Source organism: Pongo abelii, chromosome 2 (genome assembly GCF_028885655.2).
Source record: "Pongo abelii isolate AG06213 chromosome 2, NHGRI_mPonAbe1-v2.0_pri, whole genome shotgun sequence".
In the NCBI taxonomy this organism is placed as follows: Eukaryota; Metazoa; Chordata; class Mammalia; order Primates; family Hominidae; genus Pongo; species Pongo abelii.
In genome coordinates this window covers 190296162-190322984 of record NC_085928.1, presented here as the reverse complement: position 1 = coordinate 190322984, position 26823 = coordinate 190296162, and the positions used below count along the sequence as shown (strand labels likewise).

General features: G+C 38.0%; 1 pseudogene; it reads right to left on the bottom strand.

Annotated features, from left to right (window-relative positions):
• Positions 1–210: 210 nt before the first annotated feature.
• On the bottom strand, positions 211–26701 carry LOC100462554 (ralA-binding protein 1-like; annotated as a pseudogene).
• Positions 26702–26823: the final 122 nt, after the last annotated feature.

Here is a 26823-nt window from a genome sequence, read left to right as displayed (position 1 = left end):
GTCCCTAAAGCCCGCAATGCATCCACTGCTTCGTTCTCTTATGGAACCTGAGCCTGACGCGAAGGAGTCAGACGTGTGACAGAGGAAGAGTCTGAGAAGAGAAGACACCTTTACAGAATGTACAGCAAGAAAGCCGGCCTGGCCCCCGGGTTACAGTAAGATGCACAGGTCCTTTCAGTCTCGCGGATTCTAGACGGCCGCGCGAGCTGCTCAGATGGACGTCTCCTTCCTGTCCCTGCTGGGCGATGGCTTCACCGGCTCTTTGCCTGCCTTTGGCTGCTCTTTAGCTTCTTTTGGCCCGAGGACACAGTCTCTGGGCGGCTGGACGGCACCCCCGCGCCACTCAGGCTCCTGGTCCTCCTGCACCTGCTGCTCAGCCTTGGCTCCCTGCATATGGAGCAGCAGGAGCTGCACGCGCAGCTCAGTGATGACCTCGCGCTCCTCTTGAACTGCTTGATTCAAATGATTGTTCTTTATTTCCAGCTCTTCGTTCTGTCTCTGTAAACATTCCAGAATAATCTGCAGCTCCTCCTCATCTGCACTCTCGCTCTCGGAGGAGTACTCCTCAGTCTCACTTCGGCCGTGCTGCTGGTGACTGAATTTCAGCAATCTCGGCTCTGAGGCATCCCATCTCTTCTTTTTCTGAGGAAATCTGCCAGTGTAGAAACTGCTCCATGGTCAGGAGCTCCTCCCGTTCAGTCAGGATCTCATTCTCCTGAGCAAGGAGAATATTTATAACTTCTTCATTTTCATTCATCTCTTCTTTGGAAACATCCTCTTTTAAAAGACTGGCTATCTTTTGTGCAATCTTGGTTTCACACTCCTGTCTTTAAGCTTCTCTCAGTTTTCTTTTGAGGGCTGTCAAAATTCTTTGGACTTTCCATAATCTTTCTTCTTTAGATAAATCCTTTATCCCACCCTGCAGATATCAATGTAAACAATTCAAAAGAATACCCTGTCTCCTGATCTCCTTGATGCCTGCCTGGGTCTCTGGCAGCATGGGCATTGTGGCCACGTTAGACCATCGCAGAGGTTTCGTCACTTGCTTTAGTACCACATTTCCAAAGAGTTCTTGCCCTTGTGTGAAAAACACATACAGGACTCGATTGCTGATCTGCACAGTTGGGCTGAGCACTATAGAAATGTTCTGTTTATTCATTTTTGTTTCTAGTTCATTTGCGATGACATGGTCCGTGTGCACAATGAGCCAAGAAATCAGAAGATAGTTACATTCTGGCAGTTATTTGAGTAAACGCTGGAATTCCTGCACTTTCTCAGTCTCCGTGGTCCTCCCACAGGCTTCTTCAAATCTTGGCATAAGCTCTTTGGTAACCAAATTCTCTGGAAGGTCTCACAAATACTGCTTCAGCAAACTGGCTACAGTGTTAGGCTCATATTCTTCCAAGTTGGTAGACTCCCCCCGGTCTAGGCTGCTTTTAGCTCATCCACCTTTGATTTAATTCCTGATACTCTGTAGATGCCTTCGCATTTCATGCAATACTTCTCTGAGTGATCTATACATTCACAGAAAACGGCCGGCAGCCGAATGCCATCATACATTATGGTCCTCTCTACTGCATCAGCCAAAGGAATTCCAAAAATGGGTTTGAGATTTGGAACATCAATCTGAGGCACCTCTGGCTCCTGAATTGGTTTTTCTTTTTCTTTTTCCTTCCACTGTTTAACAACATCAGCTGCTGTCAAGTCTTTTGACTTCTTCTCTTTATGTTTTTCTTCTTTGTGCTTTTCTTCTTTATGCTTTTCTTCTTTGGGTTTCTCTTTTATTTTAAAATCCTTCCCTTTCTTTTTAGAAAGGCTGGGCTTCTTGAAAACATGGATTCCCTTGGGCCTCTTCATTTTGGATGACTTCTGCCTTATCTCCAGAGCTATCTTCCTGAAAGGCTGCATAGCCTTCAGTCCTCTTTTCCTTTTTCTTAAATTTTCCTTTTTTCTTCCTATGGTCTTTCTCATCATCAGGCACTATATCAGGAGGCACATGGAGGATGCCATGAGGAGGTGAGGGCTGGCTAGTGCGGTGCAATCCAGGAAACTTAGTAGGACTGATCTCTTCAGAGCCGGGGGTCTGGGTAAGCCCACTGCCATGCTCCATCCTGCGGTGTTCACTGGGGCTGCTGGTGGGGGCAGGAAGCACTCGGTCTTGCTAATGCCCTGACTGGGAAGGGACGAGGTCTTCTCTGTTACCTATCCATTACACCTGTGCCTGCCACCATGCAACCGACTGCCCCGCCATGGCAGCTGCCGCCTCCTGGCGCTCAGGCTGCTGCTGCTGCAGCCACTGTAGCTACCTCCTGTGCTGTGCCCCAGCCCGGCCTCCGGCGCCCCATTCCCACCCCGCCCAGCCTCCGCCTATTTACAATGATTGGGATGGAACGGGCTTTTTTTTTTTTTTTTTCTCCTGGGACCCTGGAGCCCACTGTGTCAGTTTGACCTCTAGAAGTGGGGAGAAAGTTGGAGACTGAATACCTAGGGTGAGTCAGATAGGTATGGAGTGCAGCACCTACATCATTGACCCTAGCTATTCAGTCATGTGGGTGCATGTAGGGACTCCATACCTCTGTGACTGACCACACCAAAAAATCCCTTTGATACTGTGATGGTGAATACTGAGTGTCAGCTTGATTCCACTGAAGGATACAAAGTATTGATCCTGGGTATGTCTGTGAGGGTGTTGCCTAAGGAGCTTAACATTTGAGTCAGTGGGCTGGGAAAGGCAGACCCACCTTTAATCTGGGTGGGTACAATTTAATCAACTGCCAGCAAGGCTAGAATATAAGCAGGCAGAGGCTGGGCACGGTGGCTCATGCCTGTAATCCCAGCACTTTGGGAGGCGGAGGCAGGTACCCACGAGGTCATCCTGGCCAACATAATGAAAGCCCGTGTCTACTAAAAATACAAAAATTAGCTGGGCATGGCAGTATGCTCCTGTAGTCCCAGCTACTCAGGAGGCTGAGGCTGGAGAATTGCTTGAACCCGGGAGGCAGAGGTTGCAGTGAGCTGACATCATGCCACTGCAGTCCACAGTCCATTTTGGGCAACAGAGCAAGACTCTCTGTCTCAAAAAAGAGAAAAAAAAAAAAAAAGAATATAAGCAGGCAGAAAAATGTGAAAAGAAAGACTGGCCTAGCCTCCCACCCTACATCTCTCTCCCGTGCTGGATGCTTCCTGCCCTCAAACATCGGACTCCAAGTTCTTCAGTTTTGGAACTTGGACTGGCTCTCCTTGCTCCTCAGCCTGTAGAAGGCCTATTGTGAGACCTTGGGATTGTGTGAGTTAATACTTAATAAACTCATATATATATATATAATCTCCCATTAGTTCTGTCCCTCTAGAGAACCCTAATACAGATACTAAGGCTCTAGTGAGCTTCTCTGTTTGGCAATATATTGCATAGGTTGTCATACATTGTTGCTGGGAGAATTAAGTACTGTCTATACTACTCCACTGGTAGAGAATAAATATACTCTCATACCTGGTTTCTCCTGGACTCTGCCCTATGTGTCTTTTGCTTTTGCTGATTTGTATCTGTATCTTTTCAGTTAGCCACCACCATGACTATAACACTTTTCGGAGTTTTGTGAGTTCTTCCAGCAAATCATGAAAGCTGAGGGTAGTCTTGATAGACCCAAAAATGTGGGGTGAATAAAAGTTGATCAACCGAAAACACTTACCAATCCAATTATGAGATATTGTCATAATATTTCAAATATTTGCTTAATGTTTAAAAAACTTAAAAAACTTCAAGTTTAGAAAGCTTTGCCATATTTGTGCTATTTGCTATAGAAATTCAGAAGAGGTAAAAATCACTTCAAGTTATAGGGGTCAAGAAGGGTTTTATGGAAGAATCTGGACATTGAGCTGGATTTCAAAAGGCACAGGAGAGGAGAAAAGACAGAGCAGGGTGAGAAAAATGCCCTCCAGAGTGAGAGGGCAGTAAATAGAACACTTTGGTTGAAGTGTGAATTTGAGGAAGGAAAGTACAAAGCTAAGATTGGAAATGGAGGCTGCAGCCAAATTATAGAGAGTTTTGATGCTGCTGTTGTTTACCATAAAATTAAAACCCAAGCTTTCAGTAAATTTAAGCTAATTAAATTTCAGAATGTTTCTATTTGGGGATGACCCCCTATAGAGGGTTTCCATATGTTCCTAAATTCTAATCAAAAGTGAGTCTACTGCCAGAAAGAGTCACTGTAATAATAACCTTGTGGGGTTCCACACATATCCCCTTTCGGTGATATCCACATCAAATTTACGCAATTTATAACTACAAAATTGAGTTGTCTTCAGCCAGAAATTGTATGCTCCACCTATCATCTGAAAATCCAGCTGTGTTCTTTTGGATTATTGTAATATCACAGTAATAAAGGTTTTACAATCAGAATTTAGCTCACAATTTTGGTAATGATTCATGATGCAAAACTGTCTCCAGCTCAGCCTCCCTGTGGTTTCACTGGCCCTAAACCCCTCAAAGCTTCTGTTGTCTTGAAGACATGTTGCCCTAATTACATACTGTTATCGTCGGGAGTCAGTTGGGGAAGATGAGGTTGCAGTGGATGGAATTTACAAAGAGAAGGTGTCAGGTTTATGCAAAGGTTTGAATTATAGAGGGGCGTGAAACTTTGTATCGGTGTTCAATAGTTATAACCGTGGGTAGACCACCATATATCATTTTCACAACAGAATATTATACAAATTAGCCCACTTCCTTTTCCCCCAGTCCTATAAAGACAACGTTTTAAGAATGGCATGTGTTGTTTTGTGTCAAGGGTGTGTCTTCCATTAGGAGTGGAAAACAAAGGCACTCTGTATTTCTTGGTCCTTTAGTTTGGTTCAATGCAAAATTCAGGCCTTTGGCCATATTAGTGTACACACTAATTTTCTCACATACTCTATGTGTATATAAGAGTACTCTAGAGTATATGAGCATATTCTCATATACTCCATTTCACATTTTAAAAAATCATGTGTACTTAAATTATATAAACACTTTATCCAGTTTCTACTTAATATCTGGTAGGCATGAGCTTTTGGTATGACTGAAATTGAACCTCTTATTCCTCTTTATCCAAAATTGTATACTATCCATATGCCCCTTATCTCCATGTCACCAATATCCACCCAGACTTCTAAGTCAGACATGAAATCATTGTGACATTTCCCGCTCCTTCATTCTTTACATCCAATTAATCACCAAGTCCCAGAGAATTTACTGCCTGAAACCTTCACCATCCTGTTCACTTTTTTCTGTCCTACCCATATTCCTTAGTTCCTCACATAAGTTATTGAAATAACTTCTTGACTGGTTTCTCTGTTTCTCTTCTTCTACCCTCTGATGATTTTCTTTTTGAAAATGCATCATAAAATGTTGTACCAAATGTTATACATGATGGTTGAGGAAGATTTTTTTCTGCCATCTTCCCACTCCTCCTTGTCCAGCTTAATCTTGGAAAAGGCCTGTAGTTGGAGGGAAGAAAACTTTAACAGGAACATTTTGTGAGAGGTGAGGGACCTCTGATATTGACATGTTATGTTAGAGATATCTGGGTGGAAATACTGAGTAGGTGGTGATTCATGAATGTAATTTAAGGCTGGCAGTATATATTTGGAAGTCTTTAGAATAGTCTTTAGAATATTAGTGGTATCAAAACCCATGAGGTTGGATGAGATCACAAGGAAACAATAGAAAAAAAAGGAGAGGTTCAAAGACTGAGACCAGGGGCCTTCCAATGTTTAGAGGATGGGAAGATGAGGCAAAAACAACAGAGGAGACTGAGAAGGAGCTTGCAGAGAGATGGAGAAAAATGCGGACTAGAATGGTGTCCTGGGAGCCAACTGAGGAGAGCACCAAGGAGGTTGACTGATGGCCTCTATGACACAGTAGTGAAAGGGAAGTAAGATGAGGATGGAAAACTAACCACTATACTTAACAACATGAAGGTTGTTGGTGACCTTTCCATTTCTGTAAAGTGGTGGGCACAAAACCCAGGTTTGATTGGGCTGTAAAGAGAAGCAGAGGGGAGAGTAGTTGAGGGTAGAGAATATAAGCAAGGAGAGGAGTTTCGCTCTAAAAGAAACAGAGAAGGTCAGGCGCAGTGGCTCACGCCTGTAATCCCAGCACTCTGGGAGGCCAAGGCAGGTGGATCATCTACGGTTAGGAGTTCGAGACCAGCCTGACCAATATGGTGAAATCCCTTCTCTACTAAAATTACAAAAATTAGCCAGAAGTGGTGGCATGCACCTGTAGTCCCAGCTACTCGGTAGGCTGAGGCAGGAGAATCACTTGAACCTGGGAGGTGGAGGTTGCAGTGAGCCGAGATCATGCCACTGCACTCCAGGCTGGGTGACAGAGCGAGACTCTGTCTCAAAAAAAAAAAAGAAAAAAAGAAAAAGAAAAGAAAAATTGGGTAGATGCTGGAGATAGAAGTGAACTCTAGGAGGATTTTTAAGATAAGAGATGTTTACGTGCCACTGAGCAAGAGAAAATTGATGACACAGGAAAGAAAGAGAATAGTGACTGAAGTAATCTTTTTGAGTAACCAAGAGGCGATTGGATCTGGCACACAAGTGGAGGGGTTGGATTTATCTAAGAGCATAGAGAGTTCTTTGAAATTCACAGGAGAGAAGGCAGAGTATGTGGCAAGATGTTGATAGGTAGATGTAGTGGTAGAAGCTTGTGGAAGTTATCTTCTGGCTGCTTCAATTTTCTCAGGAAAATAGAAAGCAAGGTCATCCACTGAGAACGAAGTATTGGCAACTTTGAAAGGTCCCCTTCTCAATGAGGTCTTTCCTCCTCAAGCCATCTAAAATTCAGTCCCCTGAGCACTTATCACATCACTAATATTCTATTTTGCTTACTTGTCAGATTTGCCATTTCCCCACCAGAATTTGAACTCCATGAAAGTAAGGTTTTATGTCTGATTTGTTTACTACTGCAACACCAGAACCTAGACTACTGACAGGTAAATAGATGTTCCATAAATATTTGTTAAGTTAATTAATGGAAGCATTTTGTGATGATTAGAGTGGAGCGGATTGGGCTTTTTAGTACAAAAGTAAAGGAAGCATCTTTCTATCATAAAAGAGTGACTAAAAAAGCTATGGAACTTGCAGGACATATTGTCCTAAGAGTGGGGAACAATCAGACTGGTGAGTGATTTTGAAGGAAAAGGGGGAAAAATAAGGTTGGTTTTTACTGGCACCCCCATGAGTCCAGCTTATTTAACAAGTTGGTTATAATATCCCATCTGTTTCAGGAAACTGGAGCAGCTTTACATACCTGAAAGTTTTCTATAGCTTGGAGAAAATAGTTTTAGACTGCGTGGTGGTCAGACAATTATGAATGTTGAGTCTTCTTCCTTTTCACAATATGTAGCAAAAGCTTCAGGTTCAGCAGCTGACAGTATGACAAATTATAGGACTGGTGGCCAAAGGGAAATGAATCTTAATAAAACACTAAAATCAATGATTTTTTTTTGACTCACACAAATATGGCCGTTTTATTTTTGACAAAAGTACAAAAATAAATCAAAGTACAAAAAATAAATCAATAAAGAAAGGATGGTCTTTTAAACAAATGATTTAGAAACAACAGCACATCTATATAGAAAAAAAAAGCCTTTGTCTTCCATTTCTTATCTTATGTAGAGATTAACCCAAGATGATTCATAGAGCTAAATGTAAAACCTAAAAGAAACATGGAAGATAATCTTCATGTCCAGAAGTTATGTACAGAGTTCTTAAATATAACATGAAAAGCTGATATATAAAATTAAAAATTGATAAATTGGAGTTAACATTTAAAACTTTTGCTTCACTGAAGATCCTGTTAAAATAGTGAAAAGACAAGCTACTGGTTAGAAGAAAAATTCACAAATCATTCATTTGAAAAGCAGAACTTGCATCCAGAATATATATAAAGGCATCTCAACCTCAATACTTACACTGATCTGTAAGTGAAGTGGCCTAGGCTCTACAGGCCAGAGCTACATCATTTAACTAGATATTGGCCAAATAAAACAAAATAGTCCACATTATCTAGAAGGGAAAGTGAGGGGAGTTATCAAAATCTCTGGGAAAAGGGGAACACATGTAGCTAGAAAGAACTTTTTTTTTTTTTAATCACTGGCCATCAGAGAAATGCAAATCAAAACCACAATGAGATACCATCTCACACCAGTTAGAATGGCAATCATTAAAAAGTCAGGAAACAACAGGTGCTGGAGAGGATGTGGAGAAATAGGAACACTTTTACACTGTTGGTGGGACTGTAAACTAGTTCAACCATTGTGGAAGTCAGTGTGGCGATTCCTCAGGGATCCAGAACTAGAAATACAATTTGACCCAGCCATCCCATTACTGGGTATATACCCAAAGGATTATGGATCATGCTGCTATAAAGACACATGCACACGTATGTTTATTGTGGCACTATTCACAATAGCAAAGACTTGGAACCAAGCCAAATGTCCAACAATGATAGACTGGATTAAGAAAATGTGGCACATATACACCATGGAATACTATGCAGTGATAAAAAATGAAGAGTTCATGTCCTTTGTAGGGACATGGATGAAACAAAACCATCATTCTCAGCAAACTTTCGCAAGGACAAAAAACCAAACACTGCATGTTCTCACTCATAGGTGGGAATTGAACAATGAGAACACGTGGACACAGGAAGGGGAACATCACACTCCAGGGACTGTTGTGGGGTGGGAGGAGCGGGGAGGGATAGCATTAGGAGATATACCTAATGCTAAATGACGAGTTAATGGGTGCAGCACACCCACATGGCACATGTATACATATGTAACAAACCTGCACATTGTGCCCATGTACCCTAAAACTTAAAAATAAAATAAAATCCATGATTTTGTGGCATACATTTTGGACTGCTATGCTTCTCTGCCAAAATTTAGTCCATGCCACAGGAACTAACTTATACACAAACATGTTTTGAACATAGCTGTATTAATAATAGTTTCCAGTTCAAAAAAAAAAAAAAAAAAAAGAAAAGAAATGCATCAAGTGACAAGACACCATGTAGTTAGGGGACAAATGAAATGGAGTCAGAGACAGAAATTCCTGTCATATGTTAAAGTACACATAATGTACACATTCATGCTTTAAAAAACCTATCACCGTTTTTTTTGGCAGTGTGCTCTCATGAACCAATAGAAAGGGCTAGGCATGAGAATCAGACTTGTATTTGAATCTTTATCAGTCAGGATCAGTCAGAACAGAGAAACCAGTCAAGGTGTTTTCTTTTTTCTTATCTATTTTTAATTCTAAATAATTGTAATGCAGAAAATTGTTTACACCATTGATGAAAGGGCTGAGGAAGCTGATGGAAAAGAAGGCAGGTATGGGCAATTCAGAGATTAGCAGGAACAAGGAGCTATGATAAGTTCTAGGCATATGTGGCAAGAAGGAGGTGGATTATCAGAGCCCTGAAGCTGAGACCATCTAATGGGAGCTAGAACTATAGCTAGACCAATTAGACCTGGAGCCAGGAAGGAGCTGGAGCTGCTTCTGGAAAGGTTAGCCCAGGCAAAGCAAAAAGTGGGAGGAATAGCTTATCTTGTCTTCTTGCCTCCTGTCTCTTCTAGGTCCCAACCCTCCTACCCCTTGGAACCCACAAAGGAACCTGGGAATTATAGTTCCTACAATGGAGAGCAGGATAGAGAGAGGCAGAGAAGGTTTCTAAGAACAAAGAAACCTCTCAGAAACCCTGTTCAACCTTTCGTCAGCTGTGAATCCTTGAGTGATTGTTTTAACATTTAGAATCTGTTTCTTTATCTGCAATGTGAGAAAAGGGGTGTCTACCTCATAAGGGTTTTTGTAATTCCAGATGCAATAATGTATGCACAGTGCCCGGTTCAGAGTGGAAGCTCAAAACATGCCATTTCCCCTTTCCCATTTAGAAGTATTCCTTAAAGCTTTGTTTTCCTAGAGAAATGAAGTAACTAATGATTCTGAAGAGAACTTGGCCACCAAATCTTATCTTCAGCAATGCTTTAATTTTAATAATCTTCATCAAAAGCAGCACAGAACCCAAAACTGACTCAAAGAGGCAATTACTCAAATCTCACATTTATCTAGAATTGTTTCTTTGAAATCTTTGTCAGTTCTGGGGGGCCCCTGACAAGATAATATTTGTGGTAATGGCCACAAAATCAATGAAGTGTTTCTAGAAGAGACAGAAGGCAATAGCCCTTAATCTTTGCTGCTAAAATAAGATGTATTTTTCATAGATCTAGAAAAAGATCTATGAAAAATACAGAAAAATAGAAATAGAGGGGTTTTAAATAGAAAAAGAGGGGTTTTAATCGCTGCACTGAAATCTTGAGACGTGTCTTTTGACAGTAAAACCTACTCTCAAGGTTAGGAAAAGTGCATACAAAAGTGTACGTGAGGAAACACAGTGAAACCTTATTTATTTAGTTTGACCTAATTTGAAATTTGGGATAACTTGGTCTTGGAAAGATTTAAGTTCCTGCTGAAGAATCTAATTAATTCAATTCAGCAAGCTCTTACTGAGCTCCTACAGTTGCTTCTGACCTGGTGCTGGGATCAGAATGAAAACTCATAACACCTATAACACTGTCTTTGCTTTCAAGGTGTTTGTTTCTTGCTGTTTGTGTAAATTATGATTCCAAGAGCCAACTTAATTTATTTAATTAAAAACTTTAAGCAAATTGCATAAATCAATACAAATAATTTTTGTCTCTTCATTAAAGCAGGCTGTGCAGAACTGTTATTTTGCTTAAAGAGGTAATCACAAATAGAAAAAATGTGAATTTCTTTGGCAGATAGTTTCGGGACCAAAATCCAACTTCGTCACGTACTGGAGTAACTTTGGACAAGCCACCAACTTGTGGATAATAATATCTTCTCTGTAATATTGCCATGGTGGTTAGCTTAAGGCAATATGTGAGAGGGTTTGGCCCACTGCCCAGTTCCAATTCGCAAGAAACATTTGAGGATACCCTTTCTTCCTTTCTCTTGGAAATGCTTCACCTTTTAGCAACAAATTTTAGTTATCCAGTCACTGGAGAGTAATGTAAAACTAGTTAAATTTTTTTTAAATTTCAGAATTATTTATAATTAGCCATGTCCTATCTAGAGTTTACTTGAATAAAAAAGAGTTTTGTTTTGTGTTTTTGACTTACATACAAGAAAGCACAATTGAGGGTACAGGGAGATCCGTTTTTCTCCTGGTAACTAGACTGTTGCAGAATTTCTCTCTTTCTCTAGGAAACAGAAAAAGTATTTATTCCCTAGAGCCACCACTGCTATATTTTTGGTATATTTTCCTTTTAATAGGCAGTTTTCTTTATGGAATTGAATTAATGCTGTATATAACATGTATTTGGTATCCTACCTTTTAGGGTAGTTGTATATTATAAGCATTTTCCCATGTCATTAAACACTCTGCAAAGCACAATATTCCATTGTAAAGAAGTATCATCATTATGTAAATATCCTCTTACCATTGGGCCCATTGCTTAAGTTTCATTTGCTTTATTATAAATAACACTGTACATATATCTTGATGCTTGAATATAGACCCATATTATTGGACTGTTTCCTGAAAATAGACACCTAATCATACATAATAAGTCAAAGTTAATACACGTTAAAGAAGCACTTGATAACAAATATCCACTGAGTGCATTAGCCTTTGAATTATAATTTTAAAAATATTTAAACTTTTAAAGGAACTTTAAGGAACAAAATAATGTATATTATTATTTCAGCTTTAAGTTGTTTAAATATTAATGAGATTGGAGAATTTTAAATGTTCTTGGTGGCCATTTGAATTTGTTACTTGGCAAATTGCTTGTGATAGAGCAAATTTTTCCATTTCCTGTTTCTTGAGCATTCTCTATGCGCCAGACATTGGAACAAGGTATATAGAAATTTATAAAATATTATCCCTATCTTTGAGGAATTCTACATATCAAAGGAGAGAGGGGAAAATATAGTGTCATGAGATCAATAATGAAAACATAGAAATAGTTTGCGGTTATAATAAAGTGTGATTAATCTTTGAGACTGAAGTGGTTTTTGAAGGATGATGGGAATTTTCCAGGGAGATAATTAGGGAAGCGCTTTTCAGTCCAGAAAGTTAAGAGCATGCACAAAGCCTAGAAGTTTGGAGGAGCAAATATGCAGGAACTAAAAGTAGTTAGCAACTGCTAGGCTATAAAATGGGTTAGGAGAGGATCAAGTGGGAAGAGAGGAAGGTGGGATGATGGAGAAGTTTGCAAGAACCAGATGGTGCAGAACTTTGTGTTTCATGCTGAGCAGTATGACTTGACCCAAACGGTAATGTATAGCCACTGAAGTCAGTCTTTTTATTCTAATAATTTCTGATTTTGTAGCTAAAGAAGTAGACGGCAATTTAAGATTTTTAAATGTCTCATCTTAAACCAGAACAATCTGTTTATACTTTTGCTATGCTAAACATGCTATGGAAAAACCAACACTGATTGTGTGATGTTACCTTAGAGACATGAAAATTATTTTAAGAAGCAGGCTGATTGCCTTGTCCATAGCTCAGTCCCACCAGGGCCCAATTATTTCTCTGATATCACACACATCCTTCATCTATTTAGTTCTGGGAAATGGTGACATTTTTCATGCCACAGCAAAATTGTATGTATTTTAACACTGTCAAGCAATTTGCATTTTACACAGATTCAACATCCATATCTTTTTCAAGCCATTGCATGCCATTTGATTTAGGAAAATCATTAAGCCATATTGCATAATTTATATGTTAAGGTTTAAAATATAGACGTTAATTTGATAGCTAACCATTACCTTCCCTCTGTAGGCCAAACAGTCCCAAGTGGCCTCAGGTCAAACTCTAGGGACCTTCTCTTTTTCTGTAGTTCTGTCAGCACTGCAAACACAACCATATTGGCAAGTGAGCCTTGAATGGCAGAATTGTGTGGAATTATTTAAATAACAACCGAAGTCAAATTACTTCCGTGCACTTAGTAAAAATAAACGTTTTTACTGATGTACAACACAGATACAAAAAAAACACAAAGAAGTATATAGCTAGACGAGTTATCACAGAATAAGTACCCCCTGTAATCACCACCCAAGTCTCAAAATAAAATATTACCAGCACCCCAGAAGCCTCATTCATATCTATCCCACACATCCCAGTCAGTTTGATCTTTCTTCTTCCCACAGGTAATCATTATCTAATTTCCACCATCATAGATTACCTTCTCTCATTTTGGGTTATTTTAGTATTATTGTTTTGTACCTGGCAATATTAGTTCAATTTATTCATGTTGTTGTAAATATACCACAATTTATAAGTTCACTTTATTTTTCATAGACTTTGGGGATGTTTGGGGCTATCATAAATAATATGACTACAGATATTCTTAACACATGGTTTTTGGCGTGCATATGTGTGCATTTCTGTGGGATGCATTTCTAGAAGTGGATGCATTTCTAGAAGTGGAAATGCTAGATCATTCAGCATGCTTATATTTAACTTTAATAGGTACTACCAAATAGCATTCCAGAGTGTTTGTACAATTTTGATTCTTATCAACAGTGTATATATCTCCTCTAGATCCACACCAATACATTATTCATTTTCATTTTAGACATTCTGTAAGGTGTATATCTTGTTTGGTTCTAATTTATATTCCTCATATGACTAAGTTGAACATCTTTTTACATGTTTATTGATTCTTTGGATATTCTTTTTAGAAAGAGGCTGTTTTAGTCTCGAGCCCACTTTTTTATTGCATTAATCTTTTACTGATTGATTTATTGAAGATGTTTTATATATTCTGGATACTAGTCCTTTGCATATTTTGGAAATATATTTTTCTAGTATGTGGTTTGTTTCTTAACTCCCTTCATGGTGTCATTTTATCAACAGAAACTTAATTTTAATGTAGTCCATGAATTTTTTTCCTTCATGGTTAGTGTTTTTTTGTACTTTGCAAGAATTGTCTCCACATCCTATCTGTGTACTTTGAAAGGGAATATTGAATAGCTTATTTTTTTTTCCTCAGAAAGTTTACTTACTTTTTTGTTGTTTGTAATCAATTGGAGATTAACATGGGCAAGGTGCTTTCGCAGACGATAGGACCCTTGGGTCTGCACAAACTCAGATTGATTTGTTTCTTTAAAGAATGTTTTGTTTGAACTCAATCTTTTTGAGAATCAGAGACTCTCTGTAGCCATTTAGTCTATCAATGCCACCTCTCAACCGGCATCATGGAGAAATCAGACATCTTCAGTCCATACCTGATCATCTAATTTGTCTCATAAGGAAGGAGAGAAAGAGCAAGGGGTTATGCCTATGAAGAATAACTCCCATAGCAAAGTCATCTCTCATTCTATTGCCAGCAGTGGGGTATGTGAGACAGGCTCCAAGTACCAAAACCACTTGTAAGAAGGGGTGTCAGGTGAGCACATCCACTTTTGTTTTCAGAGAAAGGTGGGCCTGAATTGAATATCAGGAAGAACTAGAAGGAGATTTGGGCCAATCCAACAGGGAGGGAGTGGTTGTAATTTCCTATGGCTGGGCCTAAATATGTTTCTGGAGCAAGTCACATAAGGAGAACAGTGTCTTGGAACATATCTGGAAATACTCATTGTCAGATACTTTCCCCCACATAATTTCTTTCTTTACATGTTAGATATTCCTATATCAATAAAATTCTCTTAACATTTAATATAGTCATTTTAAACATGACCATAATGTTAAAGAAATATGATTCTCTTCGTCAATCTCCCATAAACAAGAAAGTTTGCATTTCTGAGAGTTCTATTTCTATGAAGAGGGTATTAGCATTGTGCTTCCCTAAGTACAGCAGGAAAATATGTGATTCTGTGTTTTTTCTTCCTCATTAGAGATTGTTATTAATAGTCTTCTAAGGGCACTAGCACTATTTCTTGTCAGAAAGGAGAAGGCCAGTGAGTCTAAAATAGCTCTGCTTTTCCCTGCCCCTGGCCTTATACAGAATACTGTTCCTTTTTCAGGAAGTGTGGTCCTATAATCCCGTCTGGCCTTAGTTGGCAGTCATTCTCCACATTGGCAGCCAAACGGTAGTATGCCTTCTGTGTCTTTTATCTGGTGAAAAAACCTTTATGAGTCTGTCGGCCTCCAAAGGAAAGACTGGTCAAGCAACTATCTGATACTCTTGGTCAGAATGCTTGGCCACTGTTTCTTGTGTGGCTATTAACATAACTTTCTTCCCCCAGTTTTCAGTCATTTCCTGTTCCTACTTACAACCTTTGGCACCTCCTGGCATCAGCTAGTATCTTCCTTTTATGGCTTTTGTCTGCCTTTGGGTCCCTGCCTCTTGGATCACATGTTGTTCTGTCACTGCTTCTTTGGATGGCAAAATATCTCTACTTAAAGGCAAGTGAGGCTCAAAAATGCTGTCTATTAGTAGTGGTGGGATGGGGCACAAATACTTCTTTTTCCATCACTCCCCACTTCTCTTCTTACCACATTCTACCCTTAATTATACTAAACTATTTTTAGACATCTAAATACCTCTTCCACCCTACCCCTTCTTCTATCTGTCACTCTTATAGGTGATGGTAACCTAGTACACACTGCCTCTTCTGCTTTAAACCTTTTCACATCCTTCTCCTCTCATCATCCGTTCCCTATATTTATCTTTCACAATCCACTTCAGGCATGGAGCCTCCCAGAAGCTTTCCTCATTACTTTTCCAACCCAACCCTGATCCCCTAAGTTGTCTCTGAAGACATATCTATGGATTTCCAGAGCTCACTGTGTGTATGCTGCCTGACACTCCTCACACTGTTTAGTTATGTGCCTATTCACCTGTCCCCCATACTAGACCCTCAGTTCCTTGAAGTCAGGAATCCCATATTTTTACTTGGGTTAGCAGCTCCTATACCAATGCCCAACATATTTGCGCTAGCACACAAAATATGTTTACTGATTGATGAATGATGACCTAAAAAATGTGCTCTGAAAGAAACAAAATATCTTACAGATTAATGCTGGGCTCTTTATAACTAATTTATAAGTTTATTTCGGATCTTTTCAAATATCTCCCCCCAGCATTCTACTAACACTTCTCTGTACACATGCTAATAGAGAAAGAAACTGAATTTTTTAAGCCTTTTTAATAGAGAAAAAGAACATTAATTTGCTTTCAACAAATTTCAAATTCGTGAAAATGTCGTTAAGGACTGATCTTAAGTTTAGCAAATATGTCTTCAAAGATGGTGCCTTTTAATTTTGTATTGTAGGTGAGAACATTTAAATTATTCAGAAAATGAATATTTTTCCTATTAGTTTAGGGAAAAATATATATTAAATTTATAAAATAAAAATGTAAAATAAAATTTATAGAATTAAGAGGGAAACCAAAGGCTTCTGCTAAATAACACTTTTCTAGTTGTTAGCTTATATCCTTGAAAACAATAGTTCAATTTCAGAATCCTTTGGTTATCTCAGACAACATAAACAGATTCCAACCAGTAAATAATAATGAATTTTTATATAATGAAACAGCCTTTAAAGTAGAATTCTACCATTAGTTAGCTGTGTGGCTTTAAGCAGCTTAACCTCTATAACCCTAACTTCTTCATGTGAAAAATGTAATTACTCTCAGAATTAAATGGGGAAAAATATATAATACCTGGCTCAGTGTGCCATGCAGTGCTAGTAGAAGATATTATAATTATACTAACATGATCCAAATTAGTGAGGGTGTTTTATGTTATCTAAGTTTTCCTAGGTATGATTATGATTACAATTATATTCTCAAGTCTGGCAAAAGATAAACAATGCCTCCTATTTTTAAGTGTTAGAGTCCATGAAATACTAATTTGCCCTATGAGCAGACATGTGTTTGTTGCTGTTATTATTTTGATGATGATGATTATTATTATTATTATCATTATTTTTGTCTAACATGTATCCTTCCCTTTGGGAATTTTTGTTTTTGTTTTTGGTATGGATCAGATGGGCTCAACCCTGCCACCTCACCCCTCATCCACAGGTATGAGTTCAGTATCCAGATTAATTCAACAAGAATAGCATGTCTCCTTGCTTATTGGTTCAGTGATGGATTCATAATCCAAACAAGGCCAATCAGAACCTTCCCTATTAATGGGTGTGATACAGGGACATTGGGAGAAAGTGTGACTCTGTTCTTCTCAAATCAAAAGCTACCATAAACTAGAACTGCTGACAGCCATCTTCTGTGGCTGCATGGAAGTGACTAAAGGAAGATAAAATTAAGCCAAAACACAGGAAAAAGAGAAGTGAGAGCCGGAGAGATAAAAATAAACCCTGGATCAAACCATTGACATTCTATTTATACTGGGCACTACAATTCCTTTTTTTTTATTGTACTTAAGATATAAATTGTTATTCTGTCATGTTCAATACAAAGGGTCTTTACTAATACACCTCAAAGCAGCAAGAAACTGCTGCAGAAGAAGATAAAAGTAAGGCAGTAGAAGATAAAAGTAAAACAAAAACCTTGATGATCAGTACAATTATTCCTAATTAAATATTCATATTCCAGAACTACTTTTAATTTTATTAACATACATCCTCATATAACTATGAAAGAATTCACCCACAAATATCCAAACTCTCAAATATCCATTCTTTTCATCAACAGTTCCAAGTTATAAAAAATGTATTTATAGATAGTGACTGATATTAGGAGAAAAAGAAAACTTGGCTATGCTTTTTATCCTCTAAATTTGGTATTTCCTATCCCAAATTTACAAACAATAAATGGATCTTTCCTCTTTCTTTCTATTGATTCCCAAATAGCCCACTCCTTCAAATGTGTATCCTATTCAGTATCCTTAAATTTTCAGCAGTCTTTGGATTCAAAGTTCAAAACAAAGTGAAACTGAAAATTCTCAAGAGGAGACAATAATGTGATGGAAAGGAAGAAATGTTACTGTTATTCCTGCCATGGATAAAAGTAGAGCCTCCTCTCTGACATTCATGTAAAATGGTTTTTGTTTCTATCTTCTCTTTTATAGCCTGAGTTATATATTAGTCAAGAACTAATATATTCAAAGTCTTGGTGACCAGTATTATTCTAGGATTAGAGGATCACCCACCTTCTAAAAGTCTTCTTGTCCATTTTTTCTTTAGAATACTTCCAATTAAAGCTTAATGTGTGTTCTCAGAGACTGTCTTCTCAGATGATGGACACTGCTTACTTCCTCTTTTGCTTGCTACTTACCTCCCACCCCATTGACATGTGGCAATAGCAGGTCCTTTTCATTATCTACTGTTTTTTCTTTTTCCCTTGTTAACAAAATTCTGACCTTGTTCAGAATGGCAGTGTTCTCACATTCACAGGGATGAGCAGTTGATTGGTTAATGCTGGTTATGGAAGACTTGTTTCCAGCTGTCTTAGCTTTTCAATAGCCAAATGTGGTCATGAGACCCAAGTGTCAGTTGACTCTGAAGTGGTTCTGGGAAGGCTTCTGATCCTGATGGAAAGAGATACACTCTGTTATGAGCCCTCCCATTTCTTCCTTCTTCCTAGCTTAGACATGAATTTGGAAAATAAACAGCAGCTGCCATATTGCAATATGAGCTATGGACATGAGGGTGAAAGCCAAAATGCTAAAAATTGCAGAACACAAAGATGGAAAATCTGGGTCTGTGATGTTGTTGAGTAGTTAACTAGTGTAGAAGCTAGCTGGCTCCATATTTCTTGGCATGTAACGAAAATACACTATTATTCATTTACGGTGCTGTTATCAAGTTTCTCTAATTTCTAGCCACACACCCAGTAATAATGTTCACATATGCTATTTAGGACTTCTCTGCCTAGAAAACTGAGAAGATGCCTCACTACCTCACGTTGGATGTCGCCCTCTCTGCAGGTCACTGATACCAGCTGGGCTTGGCCTCTGTGTCCCCTGGGCACCATTTTCTCCTCTGAGCCTACCTGTTACCACCACTAGGCATCAATTATTTATGTGACAGCCTGGATGGTACTCTTATTTTTCATGTTGGTTAAAGCAGAGAGCACACACAGCACTAAAGACTGGTCCCCAAAATGAATATTCTCAAGGTGCGAGATGAATTTGGACTGGAATGAGAGAACAAAAGTGAGTCAGGTTTGCACAGCAGTGATTCCCACAAAAATGGAGATCCAGTTGACAGAAATAGTTCAGGACTAAACTGAGACGTACTAATACATTGTTCCCCTTCAAACAAAAAATATTTAACTATCTATTCAACCGTAGAGATAAAGGGAGAAACTGATTTCCTGTTAATAACATCATACACTAAAAGAGGTAACATACTAAATGCACTTCTACCAACTTAAGCAGATTCAATCTTCTGAAGATGAAAAATAAGAAAAATATTTCCTATAGTTCTAGATCTGTCTTCTGTTTTTGTCATCGTTGTTGTTGTTGGTTTTGGTTTTTGTCAATTTTCTGAACCAGAAAACTTTCTGTGAACTCCACTAAAGGGTTGAACAGTTGGATAATAAACTGTGTATTCACTTTAAACAGGCTTGTGCCATGCATTCTTTCATTTCAGAAATTTCAGCTGTAATTGCTGATTTCAGGTTCCTCAGAATATTCAACAGAATAGATAGGCACCATCAAGCAGGGTTGTTTGTATTTCCTCTTGGCAGAGCAATACCAGTTTGCATTTTGTTCATCAAGTGCAGGTGGAAACCTGAGTTAACTGGCACCTGTTCCTCATTTACTCTGTTGATGCCTTAGCATTCCTTAACAACTGATATCCTTGGCATTTGTCTGGTTGGCGTGCCCCTTAACATAGTTCTAAGTGAGTCACCGTTGTAGGAGAAATGCAGAGGAAGAAGAAAGAGGGCATCTGCAATGCCCAGAGGGAAATCCCATGGACAGCTGGGTGCTGAGCTCTCTTCGTGTGGGTGTTTCTGCCTGCAGGCCTGAAAGGAATAAGCACAACTCCCAGCAGAGTATATCATATCACCGCAGGGTATATCCTGATTTGAGCTTGTTACAAAAATCCAGAATCTTCAACTAAGTTGACAGCAACAAAATAATATATTTCCCTAATTTCTTGATTCTTCTTCATTTTAATAATTAAGACAGTTAAATATATTTTTTGGGAATCTATTGTATATTAAGCACTGTTTTAAAAACCATAGGTGATATAGCAAATGTATCTCAGGATTTCCAGCTGAATAACAACAAGATTGAAATTAAAAGTGAATGTGATAATAATTGAATGAAAACAAAATGCTGTTGATGGCAAAACAAAAATGAAAATGAGCACACCCAAGTTAAATATTTGCACTATTTGTCATATTCAACAGCACTGGTTCCACTTGGTGTGCTGAGTATGTTGTTTTAAACTTAGAAATATAACCCTCTGCTAGCCTCTAGCTAACAGTAGATGAATAAAAAGGATTTAGGCCCATTCAATATTCTAGAAGTGAGAAATAATGTATAATGTTTTAAGAAATGAATTTCCAACAACTTTCTACAACTGAGCTGACATTCAGCACACAAGTCCACATTTATTAGACTCCAGGAAACTATCGTAACTGGAGGGAAAGCAAAATAATCAAAGATACACATTTTTAAACTTGTGCAAAAATCTGAGAAGTGTCAGTTTATTACTAAAATTTGTGGCCATAATTTTAAAAATATGTTTTCACCAAACTAGTTCTGACTGTATTAGGTCAGTCAGAGAGAAAGGATGGTTCTATTGTAAGAAAGGTTGTTAGGAAGAAGAATTTCTTCAAGACTATAAGCAAGTGCTGCTGTCAAATGGAAATGAGGGTGTTTGCTCCATGGAAATGATTGGGTCTTTGAAGTGGCATCACAGAAGTCTCTTTGTATTACTGTGTGTCACAGTTTCACAAGAGAGGCCTTAAGTTTTCCTAACCAAAAGAAAATAATAATGATAATAGCAAAAATATCCTTTGGAAAGAATCTAGAAATGAATTTCTTCTGGTGGACAAAAGAATAATAAAGCTAAACACCATAGTTCATATACACAGATTATCAGTTAACATATGGCTGAGTAATAAATAATCTTCACTTTATAGAATAGCTGAGTTTAAGTAAGATCAGATTAAAAACATTATTCAGAGAGTCTTATTTTTGATATTTCCTTAACATTAAAGTGTATTTTTTTTGGTTGGGAAAAAATAATGTCCTTGAAGACTCACATTAAACACTTTGATGAAAAAACATAACTTAGTGGCCATGGCCATGCTATGCTCACTACCATGTTTTACCAGCAGTCCAGCTCTAGGAAGAGAGAAAGTTCTTACTTAGCAATCCACACATATTTTTAAATCAAATTATTTTTATTCTGTTCTTTCACAGCTTTGAGAGATTCCTTTAGATACCTTGCAATTCCTCCTATCCCTGTTCTCCCAGCCTGTTTATATATTCTCCCTGCTGTGTCTGGTATTTCTGTAGCACTGCATGCAAGGGTTTCTGAAATTGTTGCATGGTCTTTTCTCCCCAATTATTGGTTACATGTTTACAAATGTATACATAGTTAGGTAACTTTAGCTGTTGAACAAATTCCAAAATTTCAGTAACTTATCACAATACAAGGTTATCCTATGCTCCTGTATTGTGTATGTCCTTGGCTGGAGGGCAGCCTTCTTCTACAGGATGATTCCAGGACTGCAGGTTGTTCCATTATTCAGGTCTGCCATCCTCTCCAGTCTCCAGTGCAGAAGGCACATTTCCTTCTTGACAGCCTTGCATGGAAGTGAGTCACAACACTTCTTCTGCCTTTCCATTGGTAATATCTTTTTGTATGGTCCAACCTACAGGCAAAGGGTAGGTAGAGTAACCACCAGCTGGGCAGCTTCTTCCCGGCCGTGACTCTCCACTAAGAAAGAGGAAACATCAATTTCTATTAAATAGTTAGATGTTTCTACCCCCCCCCACCCCAATTTGCAATAGAATTAGGCTACAAATATACACTGTCAGAAGGTAGCATCATTGTCAATGATAGACTCCAATCTCAAAAGGCCTTTATATCTAAGAGTCTAAGTTATGTTAAATTAATTTGAGATAAGCAAATACATTAAAATGTCTATAGTACTTCAGCTTTCCCTATGTCAGCAAATCAGTAACTTTGAAAACATGAAGATGCCTGTAATAAGAAAAAAAGAATTCATTTATACAAGAAATGTGTATTGAACACCGATTATGTCTTAAGAATTAGATGAGCTGGGCTGAAGACAATAAGAAATATAAAATCCTATCCGTGGTCTTGAATTGCTCTCAGGAAAGTAGACAGAATTGTTTTTTGTGGGTTTCTTTTTTGAAGGTGGGATGTATGTTTCTTTGCCATATTTTCCCTATAAATTTTTGAAAGGTGAATATTTGACTTTCACACATATTTTTTGAGTCAAATATATCCAAACCTGCTCTACATAAACTTAATCACTTAAATCTGGGCACAAATTCCAAAGCAAATGTATGAATCCTGTACAAATTTTAAAAACAGTATATACACTGTCCTCTGTATCAGATCCTTCATTTAGTATTATTTGTTATTGCTGCCTCTAAATGTCAAGGGTGTCTGGTTAAGCCAAAGCTAGAAATGAGATATGGCTGGTGGGTTGAGCTAGCTGAACTGTACCCCTCTTGTCTGTATACTTCCATTAGCTGACTGACATAAGAAAATGGGGCATTTACATCATGCCTTCCAGAATAGGTGACTCAATGGAATTCAAATTGCCAGGAAAGTGTGGATATCCCATCCAAAGAAAAGAGAATTTGAATATGGTTTGCTTATCTGAGACTGGACTCTGGAAGCTGGAAGGGAGCAGAGGTTCTGAGGTAGGCATGATAGTCAGTACTTGAACATCACATTACTCAAATTCCTAGATAGCATGGCAACTCTGGGGAGAAGATGGGCTCTGTGTATACCATTTCACCAAATACTGTAACATGAACCTCTGCTCTGAAACCTTTATAAATGAGCTACCCTCACCTGGCCCTGAGTTCTGCCACCCTTTTCCCAACTATTCCTCTGCTGCTGTGTAAGAGCTCTGGTCCTGCCAAGGTGAAGACCTCAATATCTATGCTAAGTACCAGGGCTGCCTATACATTATGGGAACAGTCAGCAGTCACTAGCAAAGTAAGAATTCTTCCTCTTTATTATTATTATTATACTTTAAGTTTTTGGGTACATGTGCACAATGTGCAGGTTTGTTACATATGTATACATGTGCCATGTTGGTGTGCTGCACCCATTAATAATAAAATAAATAAATAAATAAAGATATAGTAATTTAAACAGTAAAAAAAAAAAAAAAAAGAATTCTTCCTCTTTTTGTATAATGTTCATTTGGTTAGAAAATACCTGTAGCTTATATATAAATCTCCTGTTATTTCTTGGTATTGACACAAACATTATACTTGGGATATCGTGTCAAGCTAGATATGGAATCAGACCAACATGCAAATTCTGGCCCCACCATCTGCTGCTTATATGATCATTCTCTTCCCGAGCCTCAGTTTTCTCATGTTTAAATAGGTATAACAATAATATTTCCCTTAGAGGTTTTTTTTGTTTGTAAAGCATAAAATATTATACAATTTAAATGAATTATCTCCTTTTTGCCATTGATGTTAATTGTAAAGACAAACAGGAAAAACAATTTTATGAGAATAAAGGCTCCTCTGAAATTTTTGTTCCTCAGATATATTAGTCAAATGTATTCTAGACAGCCAAGTCATTTTCTTTTCACTACAGACTTAGTATTTTATTACTTTTGCTGAAGAATAGAGACAATAGGATTACGAGAGAAGCATTAGCCATGACTAAAAGAGAAAGTATAGAAAAGGTCCTCATGTGGGCATTTCTAGGTGAACAATGTTACAGAAATGGTCTGATTAGTGTGAACTTTATAGAAAATGTTAAATGATCCTCAAAGTGACAGATAATACATTTTGATACAGTGTGGTAGGAAATATCTACTTTTAAATGAAATGATTTAGGAATCTATTTTCAATCTGAGACAAACTCATAATTCACAGGAGCTCATCATAAATTATTAGCGCTTAGAATCTTGTTTGCAGCTAATATAGGAAATTGGAGACATTCTTCAAGAACACTTTGTACTAAGTTGTGACTTCTTTTCTGAAAGCATAGAATATGAGTGACTGTACTACTGGCATGAACTTGGATGTCACCTTCAAATGTGTACTTGATAATTTTAAAACAGAATATACCTTTTGGGAAGTTCCACAGTTAGCTTAAACTAGAGACAAACTCTTAGAATAAAGTTTCTCTTTCAGCATTAATACAATAAATGACATCCTAATTATAAGACAATTAATATTGCTCACATTTTATTATTCTTGTGCTTACTTTACCTGAGCCTACAGTTTTTGTTGATTTGTAGGTATTGCTAATGAGACTGAAGTTAGGAGTCTGATCTCTGAGTTTGACAACACTGTATCCTAATCAAGGAACAAATGAAAAGAATTTTGAGGAGTTATCACAAGCCAATACCATAACTAGGAAAATATTTCAAAATGAATTTTCTACTGATGATGATCAGTAATATCACTGTGGCATGCACAGATTGACTCTTGAGCCAGATTCTCTTTTCTTAATATTTATTTTATTTTTAAAATTTCCTAGTGAGCAAATCCATTTTTGACAGCTTGTTCTTCAATTTCATTTACATGACACTATACAAAGCTTAAAAATATTTTTTTAAAAAAACAAGAGATAAATTAACAAATTGTAACTGTTCTTTTTCTAGAAAGTTCCTGAAACTTTCTAGTGAGTTAAAGGTAATTTAACACACAATGGGCTAAGCAGTAATGGAGGAGGAAAGGAGAAAAATGCAGGTTAATTTCACATACAACATCCCATCCCTCTGTAGACAATATTAGTTTATCTTAAAAATTAGAAATTTAGAGTTTATAAGACAAGAAAATCTTATATTTATCAAATTGAAAAATCACATTAATATTACCCTGCTAATGATCTCAAATTTGTCCCCCAGCTTCCATTGTCCTGCACCTACTTTGATCATTCATTGTATCTGCACCATTACCATGGTTTCCTAACAAGCCCCTACCTCTTTCTCCTCTCACCATCCTTCCACTGCTACCATCTGATCACATTCCCATCTCAAGTGAAAACCAGAGATGGCTTCTGCTGCCTATAGGTTGAAATATCAACTACTTACCTGGATTTTCAAGGTCTCCATAGCAAGACATCATCCAGCCTTCCTAGTTATATGCTTTTCTTGGATTCTAATATCAATTATCTATCCTAGACTTATTAGAAATAAAGATTGATGTGATTAAATTGCATGTGATTGAAAATATCTCTAAGGCATCTTGCACTGTCCCTACAACATAGTAGATATTAATAAATTATAACTGCTATTGTGTTTGCTGTTAGTGTTATTATTATTCTTTACTCTCTCTGTCTGAAATGCTTGCTCAAGTCTTATCCTTCTTCAAAACTCCCCAATCCCAAGGACCAGTTTTCTTCTTCATTGTCCCACAGAATATTGAAACCTCTTTTATAACTTGTATCTCTTACAGCAGTATTTTTTGTTATCTATATTTTCATCAGGATAATGAGTTTCTGGGCAATAGAAACCATGTTTCCACCTTAGCATTCCTCACAGCTTCTACAGTAATGTTTTGAATGTAGCAAGTACTCAATAAATGTTTTTTGGGAGTTGAAGGTGTGGCATAAGAAAACCAATATAAATTATATAATGCATCCAAATAAATTGTCAATTCATTTTACAAAATGTGGTTATGGTGACCAAATAATGTATTGCCACAAACAGAGACATTTTGAGAGTGACAGAGAATGTTATTGATAATGTTATAAAGACAACACTGGAATGCGTGATCATCTAGATAGAACAAAACTACATGAAAACACAAGTGAATATCGAAAAGAATAAGCAAGTGCATTACCCCCTTCTTTTTTGTTATAATGAAACAACCCTGTTTGAGAAAAGATTGGGTATGATCAGGTTTGTAAAATATGGAGAAGCCCTAATAGAAGCAACTGAAGTAAGTGCCACTGTTTGAAGATCCCTAGAATTAGCTGAAATTGACCAGTCTACAGATAATTGAAAATGAGCTCCCTTTTCTCAAGTGCTTGGGATGGAGAGTAAGAGTAAAGTGTTTAAAACTTGCCTGCTGTGCTGAACAGGAGTATAATGAGAGAGTGTCCTCAGGCACAGAAGCGTGCTGCCTCTGTAGTGTAAAATCCTTGGCTCAGCTTTCTTCTCTCACATTCCAGAACTTCTCAAGCTGTGGCCTTCATGGCTGTGTGCATCTTTCCATTTGTACCCTCCTCTCTCCTTATCTTTTAATCCAGAAGCCACAGTACCTCTAGACAAGTATTATTACTTAAGGCTGTGTGGCTGTTTTTTAAAGGTTTTATCCGAGTCTCTGCAGATCCTAAGTGATCATCTTCTCCCCCATAGTGGTGTTGCCTACTGAGTGTGAAGGAAGAGTGTTTTCCAAAGAGGGGTGTGGTACCACTTGGTGGATGTGACCCTGTGATGGTTAGGGCAGGAGTACAGTATGTCAGAGAACCCACAGGGTCCGTGCTGGAGTCAGAGGACGGTGATGAAGTAGGAAGCAATGCTTTCTGTCCCAGTTCTTCCAGAGATAGGGCCTCAAGTGAGGAGTTTAGCATGGCCCTTTACATTTACTGGGTGAACAGCTGGTCAGTCAGCCAGCGTCCAACAAGAACACAAAATGATGGTTTCACGCATACTTCCATGAAGGGCCATTAGTGTAGTGTAGAGGAAAGCCTGA